This window comes from Magallana gigas, chromosome 6, assembly GCF_963853765.1.
Source record: "Magallana gigas chromosome 6, xbMagGiga1.1, whole genome shotgun sequence".
NCBI lineage: Eukaryota > Metazoa > Mollusca > Bivalvia > Ostreida > Ostreidae > Magallana > Magallana gigas.
In genome coordinates this window covers 51,413,664-51,422,065 of record NC_088858.1, presented here as the reverse complement: position 1 = coordinate 51,422,065, position 8,402 = coordinate 51,413,664, and the positions used below count along the sequence as shown (strand labels likewise).

At 30.3% G+C, this 8,402-nt stretch overlaps 1 long non-coding RNA gene across 1 annotated transcript; it reads right to left on the bottom strand.

Moving 5' to 3' along the window:
• Positions 1–2,054: 2,054 nt before the first annotated feature.
• Positions 2,055–2,602, bottom strand: LOC136276665 (uncharacterized). The gene is made up of 2 exons (XR_010715227.1): positions 2,496–2,602; positions 2,055–2,211 (listed from the first exon to the last, which is right to left on the bottom strand). It is a non-coding gene; the product is annotated as an uncharacterized lncRNA (long non-coding RNA).
• Between the last annotated feature and the right edge of the window lie 5,800 nt (positions 2,603–8,402).

Genomic DNA, 8,402 nt, shown 5'->3' with positions numbered 1-8,402 from the left:
ATAATTCCTTTCCTTTCCACCAGGAAAAAATCCATGTATTTGAATTAAAACAGGCAATGTACAATTAATATAGTCTAATGTGAAACCGCTTATATGGGGTATTTTACTTTAATCCCTGCTGTTAAATCTTGAAACTCAAAAGCTTTAAATGATGAAACACGTTTGTCATTTGTCACTAAACAAATTTTAAATATCTTCAAACGTGTAGTTGACGATTTACTTGAGTTAACGGCGAAAGAAAATAAATCCATATAAACTTTTATAGTCGTAATTAAATTCAGAGGGAATATAAAATTATAATGAGATGTGGTTAAGTTTCTCTCCGTTTCAAAGGGATATCGATATTTGATACTTATCGAATCTTTACAGAGAAAATATTTAAACTGGATTTTATTCTCTCAGTCGGAAAAATAATGTCTTGGTGATGCTGTTAGATTCGCAATTCAACATTGTTTGAAAATTCACTACACACAAAAAACCAATTTGAACATTTTAGCATAAAATTTGTTCTATTGAAGAAAGTACAATTGTGTATAACGTTTTTTTCTTCAGAAACTCTCACAAAAAGATAAAACGAAAAGGGGGGATGTCTATTCTAGCTGAACCGATTGGAATTTTCAAAAGAACTTTCTCTGTCACGTGTTTTTTCTTCAAGCGTCTTCCCATTATCTTACTTTTTTTAGGCACCTTTATGTTTCTAACGTCATCTATGTGTTGATAGGGTCAAGAAGATTTGGTACCAAATTGAAATCATCTTCTATATAGTGAAAATCCGCCGTCAGTAGTTGATATCAAATTAGAAATGTACTCTAAAAAATCGTAGCATGCTCTTGGCATGATAATAGAAATGCATTCATGTGTTATACATTATATTTCAACGTGAATAAGGGATCAGGCCCCAATAAGATAACATAAACTAAAAATGCAAATTTTGACAAAGCTCAGTTTGTGATCTGTAGGCTTGGGATATCATGATCTCTAAAAGTGTTACAACTTCAGTATCTTATTTACAATCTCATTATATTAAAGGAACAGTTTTGATAAATATTTTCTATATATGGAATAGCATAAAAGTTAACTTAAAAAATACACTTCAAAACGCCAAAATATCTCATTTGCTTATATTCCTTAATATACATATAGATTATAGCAAATGCCAAAAGTTTTCTATCAAAAATAGGTTTGTACCACAGAGAGTATTTCAGTTGGTGTAAGATGTATTGCTAGAGAGTAAATATATACAATATAAAAAAATGAATCGATCACATACTATAAAGGTTTAATTGAGTTCATAAGTAACTTGCAAATTAAAAGTATAAAATTATTTTGATTTGTTGAATATGTAAAAAAGCTAAGAATGGAATTCTAAATATATATATGATAGGACTACATTGTTCAGACTACCTTGTTCAACTATTATCTTCATGAGACGAATGAGGTTGAAAAAAGCTCGCCAAATTGCTATAAACGAAGTGATGGAAATGGACGAGTCTTCCGAACTACTGATCAAATAATACATCTTTTTATTAATCTACAATTCCCTGTTATTTTACATGTCTGTTTGGGAGGGCAACAGTTGAAATGACATCCCCGAAAAAACCATTGACAACCGACGCAAAGCGGAGTTTGACAATGGTTTTCGAGCGGTGTCAATTTCAACTGTTGCCTTTCCAACCAGGCTCTATTTATTTTATTACACTGAATGTCTTATTTTGAAGATTACTGCTTTATATATATATATATATATATATATATATATATATATATATATATATATATATATATATATATATATATATATATATATATATATATATATATATATATATATATATATACACACTTAAAACAAAGTAAACAATGTGGTGTCATCTGGCCAACAAAACTATTTGGGGTCAGACAAAGCATTGAATACTCATTCGTGTGAACATTACCGTGCAACATGTCCGTTTAATAAAATTACATCAAACTTGTTTGTTAACATTGTATGGATAAAAATCCCAATTGTTTCCAAAAATATTTTTTTCCAATTGCTGCCGAAAAGAAAACAGAAAAGCTTAACTTTATTTATTTCACAACGATTGATCAACAAGTTCTGACGACTTTAACAAATATCTCTCGTTGGCATGGGTCTTAGCGCAATGCCAATGGAGGTCATTAGTGTTCGGGTGTCCGGAAAAAATCCACTTGACAAAGCGGGCGACCACTAAACTAAAAGTAAAAATTCTCTTACTGTTATAGGTTATAAAAGAATCGTGAACACAGGGTGGGTCAAGAATATTGACCAACACTCGGTAGACAAAACAAAATTATTTTACAAAAATCATTTATGGTAAAATGATAAAACAATATTCAGTAAAGATCTCGAAAGGTGCTTTATCAAAACCGAAACTGAATTCTATAAAGAAACTATAACTGAAATCTAAATAGCAATAAAAATGCATGTAAAAATACTAAATTTAAATCCACTAATTATGATTCTTTCTATTTCTTACGGAAATTGATAGTTCAGTACTTCACCGCTCTACGGGACCTGACAGGAGTAAAATCTACACCATCCAATTCTAACCAGTTTATCGATCAGTCGACATCTTCAGCAACTTAAGGAAAATTACAGACTGCACAAAATACCGGTAATCAAGATAACTTCAGACTCAAATTCCCATAAAAGAGGACTTGGACCACCCCCCCCCCCCCCTTTTTTTTAAGATACTGTAGACTTCACCAAAAATTCATTAACTTAACTCTTTACGATCATTTTATCCTCTTTAAAAGGAAAAATATAAATATGAACAACAAAATGCTTTCTTTGATGATTCATGGGTGGTATAAGGGTAGCATTGCTGAAAAAAATAACAAAATCTGCTAACGAGGGTTGTGTATGTTTTCCTGTAAGGTAGCTACTTTCAATCCCGGATGAACCACCAAAGAAAGCATTTCGTTGTTTAATTCATTCAATTCAGACAACATAAAAAGAATTATTACACTGGTTCAGCACGTTGTAACAAAAGTTAGAGAAACACCATTATTGTACCCATTAACATAACTGTGACCCCATGGTGTCGGGTTATGTCCGGTAATGAAAAAGTCAAAGTCTGTGTGATTTTGTAGCGCAAACAAAATCTAAAAGATAAAACTTATATCCGGATTGACTGTGTATCTAATCTTGTTCTGTTATGAGAAAAGGTCATATAACATCTAGTGGCAATATATGAACAGCAACATATTGTTGTCTTTTCAAAAGAAACGTTTACGTATATTTTTGCAGTTAATACCAGGTCATCATAACATTTAAGTGTCAAAAGGTAATACAAGTAAAGTGAATAACTGAAAATTCGCCAAAATTACAAGCGTAACATTTAAGAAATAAACAACGTTATTTAGTGAACATGGCGTTATGAATAGCAATTGCTCTGTTGGCATATTCCATGATGCGCGCTAGCGCATCATGGAAAATATGCCAGCAGAGCAGTTGCTATTCATAACGCCATGTTCACTAAATAATCGTTGTTTATTACTTATATTTGCATTTTACCACTCGCAAATACCCTGTATTAGCCTTGACCTTGCCATTTAGCTATTACATCAAAAGTAAACATTCAGACTGTAATGTATCTTTTTAATTCACATAGATTTGTTAACAGAAAAAATGATATGTTATAACAGTAATTCCTTTAAAATGTTATCAAATACATGTTTTAATATTACATGTTAATACGTCAATTTTAATGAAGTTGGAGAAAAACACATGATGTATCGTATAGTGGTTTAAATCTATAACGTCATGGAAAAGTATATATAACGTTACACCTTTATGACGTCATAGTATACTGACTGAGCAATTGCGATTATAGAGATATAATTGCAGCTCCTCCGTATGGGCTTACAGTGGGAAAGAACAATGGAAATGCAAATATTTAAATGTAAACTTAACACAATAACTACACTTTGAACAATATTTAGGAGAAGACTACCTAAGTTATTTAGAACTTGTGTCTAATCCATTTGATTTAATCAATAAAATATGTTCAATTCAATTCAATTCAATTTAACATTATTTAAATTTTCACCCGCTTGCTTACTGATGTTCGCTGTGATATTGTAGGTATACATTCGAAGTAGTTCAAATGAAAAATGCTGCTGTATAAATTCACCCCTGCTTCGATCTTTGTTGGAAAATCACCTTGCGTGTACTTTTGATGGCCTAGAAATATCAAAGGCAGCCACGGTCATATTTATCATGGGTGCATGATGTGGTCCATAGCACAGGAGGATACAGCTTAAGTACAATTCAAAATGGGGGATCACATCGGATGAATGCCTCCCTGTCATGTTTCCGATGATGAAAGTTAACTATTATAATTTTTGTAACTGATATACTGTATAAAAATGTCAGCTTGATCTTCTTTACATCTTTGTTTATGGCCATTCCCAAATTTGACCTTCGTTTAACAACCCTTTAAATACCTGAGACAAAGTTTAATCTTCAGTTTTTGATAGGTCACGAGGTCAATTGCATGTTTATTTTGTAATATTAGTAAGTTAAACGATGCTTAGACAATAGTTTGTGTTCTATTTCAAATGGATTCGATGTGTAATGTATTGTTCATTTCGATTCCTTAACTCCGTTTAAAAGAATTTTTCATCAGTTAGGCACGGTATAAAATTCTAGTGGATTGTTTTATATGAATTCTATGTCTGAAATACAATGTTAAGTTCAGTGTTGTTGGTCAAACTTTTCAATTTACAACTAAAAATATAAAATTTTGTTTTGTTAAGATTATATTCATGTTGGTAATGTCAAGGTCAACACATAATTGATAATAGCTATTTACCTGTTTCGAAGACAAGGTCATTATAATTACTGAATTTAAGATTACAAGTTAAACTGCCTTTTGAAATCAAAGAACTGGCGCTAGTAAATAAATGTGTATAATCACGAGATGAGATTTATCAGATTTTTTTTTATCCATCAATGAGAAAGTGTTGATCATATTGAAATTATATGTTTTATTGGTAAACCGAGAACTAAAGCTATGATAATATAGATTATGTAATATACATCATCTGTAGGATCAAAAGCTACAATCATCGGCACTATGGAAATTCTCAGAATCTCCCTCGAAAGGACCAGTTTTTAAAAAAATCAAGTCGAAGAAAAAAAGAGCTCTTCTTTATAAGAAGATATAAACAGCCTAAAACTACCAACAACCATGAAACCCTCTTAAAACCTTCGATAAGTATGTCAGGTCTAGCAATCTTGGCTGACACAAGTTGTTTTCTAATAAAGCTTTTCATAAAATGTTGGTATCTTTGATGTGACACAATGGCGAACTCCACGGTCTGTTTCCTCGACCATAAGGAGTCCTGATATGTGAATCCAAATCCACATTCTTTAATCAGTAAACCGTTTTACACCGGGTCATTTTAAATTGAGCAAGGGCTGTTGAGCCCATGGTAAAAATAGAAAATTAGCACAGATTTAATTTCAGCATGTAAGATATTTTAGCATATTTAATCAATTCAACAAACCGTCAAGCAAGAATCATATGCCAATGAAGCCAGAGTTGTTTTTTTTATTTACATCAAAATCAATTTTTTTTATAAATGTAAGGGATTTTTTTATTTTGTGCCTTATTTACATATCATGCAAAGTAGGTATTTTGGGGGGGGGGGTGATCAACGATATATTTGATTTCTGCAAAAACGCGCCTTACAAATACGAGAATCAAGCAAAGTAAATTTAACTATGCTACAACTATCAAATGTTTGATTTTTTTTAATTAATGATATTTATAAAGAATTGTGTATAAAAGTAGTTCATACGCCGTGAAATTCATTTTTTTTTACAAAAAGTTTTATGATGAAATGATAAAATCCCTAATTAAATATTGACTTATTTCTTAATAACAGCTATGGTAGACTATGTGGATCAGCAAACTTTAAAAAGGATTGAAATACTCCCTTTCCTTTCCACCAGGAAAAATCCATGTATTTGAATTTAAACAGGCAATGTACAATTAATGTACAGTTAATAATGTAAAACCACTTACATGGGGTATTCTACTTTGTTCCTTGCTGTTAAATCTTGAAACACAAAAGCTTTAAATGATGAAACACGTTTGTCACTCAACAACTTTTAAATATCTTCAAACGTGTAGTTGACGATTTACTTAAGTTAGCGGCGAAAGAAAATAAATTCAAATAAACTTTTATAGTTGTAATTAAATTCAGATGGAATATAAAATTATAATGTGATGTGGTTAAGTTTCTCTCCGTTTCAAAGGGATATGGATATTTGAATAGCGTTTTTTATAATAAATTGTTACTTATCGAATCTTTACAGAGAAAATACTTAAACTCGATTTTAGTCTCTCAGTCGGAAAAATAATGTCTTGGTGATGCTATTAGATTCACAATTCAAAATTGTATGAAAATTCATTTTACAAAAAAAAAATTAAAAATTTAAAAAATTTGTTCTTTTGAAGTAAGTACAGTACAATTGTGTATTACAGGGTTTTTTTTTCAGAAACTCTCACATAAAATAAAACGAATGCGGGAATGTCTATTCTAGCTCAACCGATTTGAATTTTCAAAAGAACTTTATCTGTCACGTGTTTTTTCTTCAAGCGTCGTCCCATTATTTTACTTTTTAGGCACCTTTATGTTTCCAACGTCATCTATCTGTTAATATGGTAAGGAAAATTTGGTACCACCTTGAAATTATCTATATAGTAAAAGAACTTTAAAAAATCGTAGCATGCTCTTGGTATGATAATAGAAATGCATTTTTGTGTTATACATTATATTACAAAGTGAATAAGGTATTAGGCCCCAATAAGATAACATAAACAAGCAATGTAAATTTTGACAATGCTCAATTTGTAATATGTAGGCTAGTGATCTCATGATCTCTAAAAACAGTTACAACGTCAATATATATCTTATTTATACTATCTCATTATATTAAAGGAACAGTTTTGCTAAATATTTTCTATGTATGGAATAGCATAAAAGTAAACTTAAAAAATACAATTCAAAACGCCAAAATATCTCATTTGCTTATATTCCTTAATAAACATATAGATTATAGCAAATGTCACAAGTTTTCTATCAAAAATAGGTTTGTACCACAGGGAGTATTTTGGTGTAAGATGTATTGCTAGAAAGTAAATAAATACAATATAAAAAAAAATGAATCTAACAAATACTATAAAGGTTTAATCGAGTTCATAAGTAACTTGCAAATTAAAAGTATAAAAAATTTTTTGATTTGCTATATATTGAATACATGTATGTAAAAAAGCTAATAATGGAATTCTGAAATATATATGTGATAGGACTACATTGTTCAGACTACCTTGTTCAACTATCATCTTCATGAGACGAATGAGGTTGAACAAATCTCGCCAAATTGCTATAAACGAAGTGAGAGGAAATGAACGAGTCTTCCGAACTACAGATCAAATACATCTTTTTATTGATCTGCAATTCCCTGTTACTTGACATGTCTGTTTGGGAGGGTAACAGTTGAAATGACATCCCCGAGAAAACCATTGTCAACCGACGCGAAGCGGTTTCGAGCGGTGTCAGTTTCAACTGTTGCCCTTCCAAACAGGCACTATTTATTTTATTATACTGAATGTCTTAATTTTGAAGAAAACAGCTGCTTTTAAATTTTGACGTGAATTCTACGGCGACCCGTACGCACATAATTTACGCGCTTGTAATTCGTTGTGATACCCGTTTCCAAGAGTGTTGCTAACGCTGAGGATAATAGAACGGATTATATTATATATATATATATATTATATATAATATTATTATATATTATATTATATTATATTATATTATATATATATTATATATATTATATTACATTCCAAATAGATAAGATCATAGCCGGTTGTTTTGATTTGCAGAAAATTGTCTTTGATGACTTCAATTCAATGACTTTGATGATATCGAGTTTTTCAGACGAAACAAACATGCAGGTTTTAATTGTTTTACCTTGGATCAAATATTAACAAATTTTTCAATAATGCATTACAAAGTTTTCAATAATGTACTAAGTCTTAGATATATATAGATTACTTATGTACATTCACCTGAAGAAGGATGTAAATCCAGAAAGCGCTAGTGAATAGAAACTTTGGAACTGTTCATTTTCTTTTTCTTTTTTGATTATCTATACTGTGTGATATCACCTTTCACTTATTTTGGATTATATATATATATATATATATATATATATATATATATATATATATATATATATATATATATATATATATATATAATCTGCAGAGTTATCCAATAAATGCGTCAGTACATTAGGTTTATAGATATGTCTTGTAGATATGCCTTTTATTTTTGCCTAAAGAATATATCATATGAAAGTG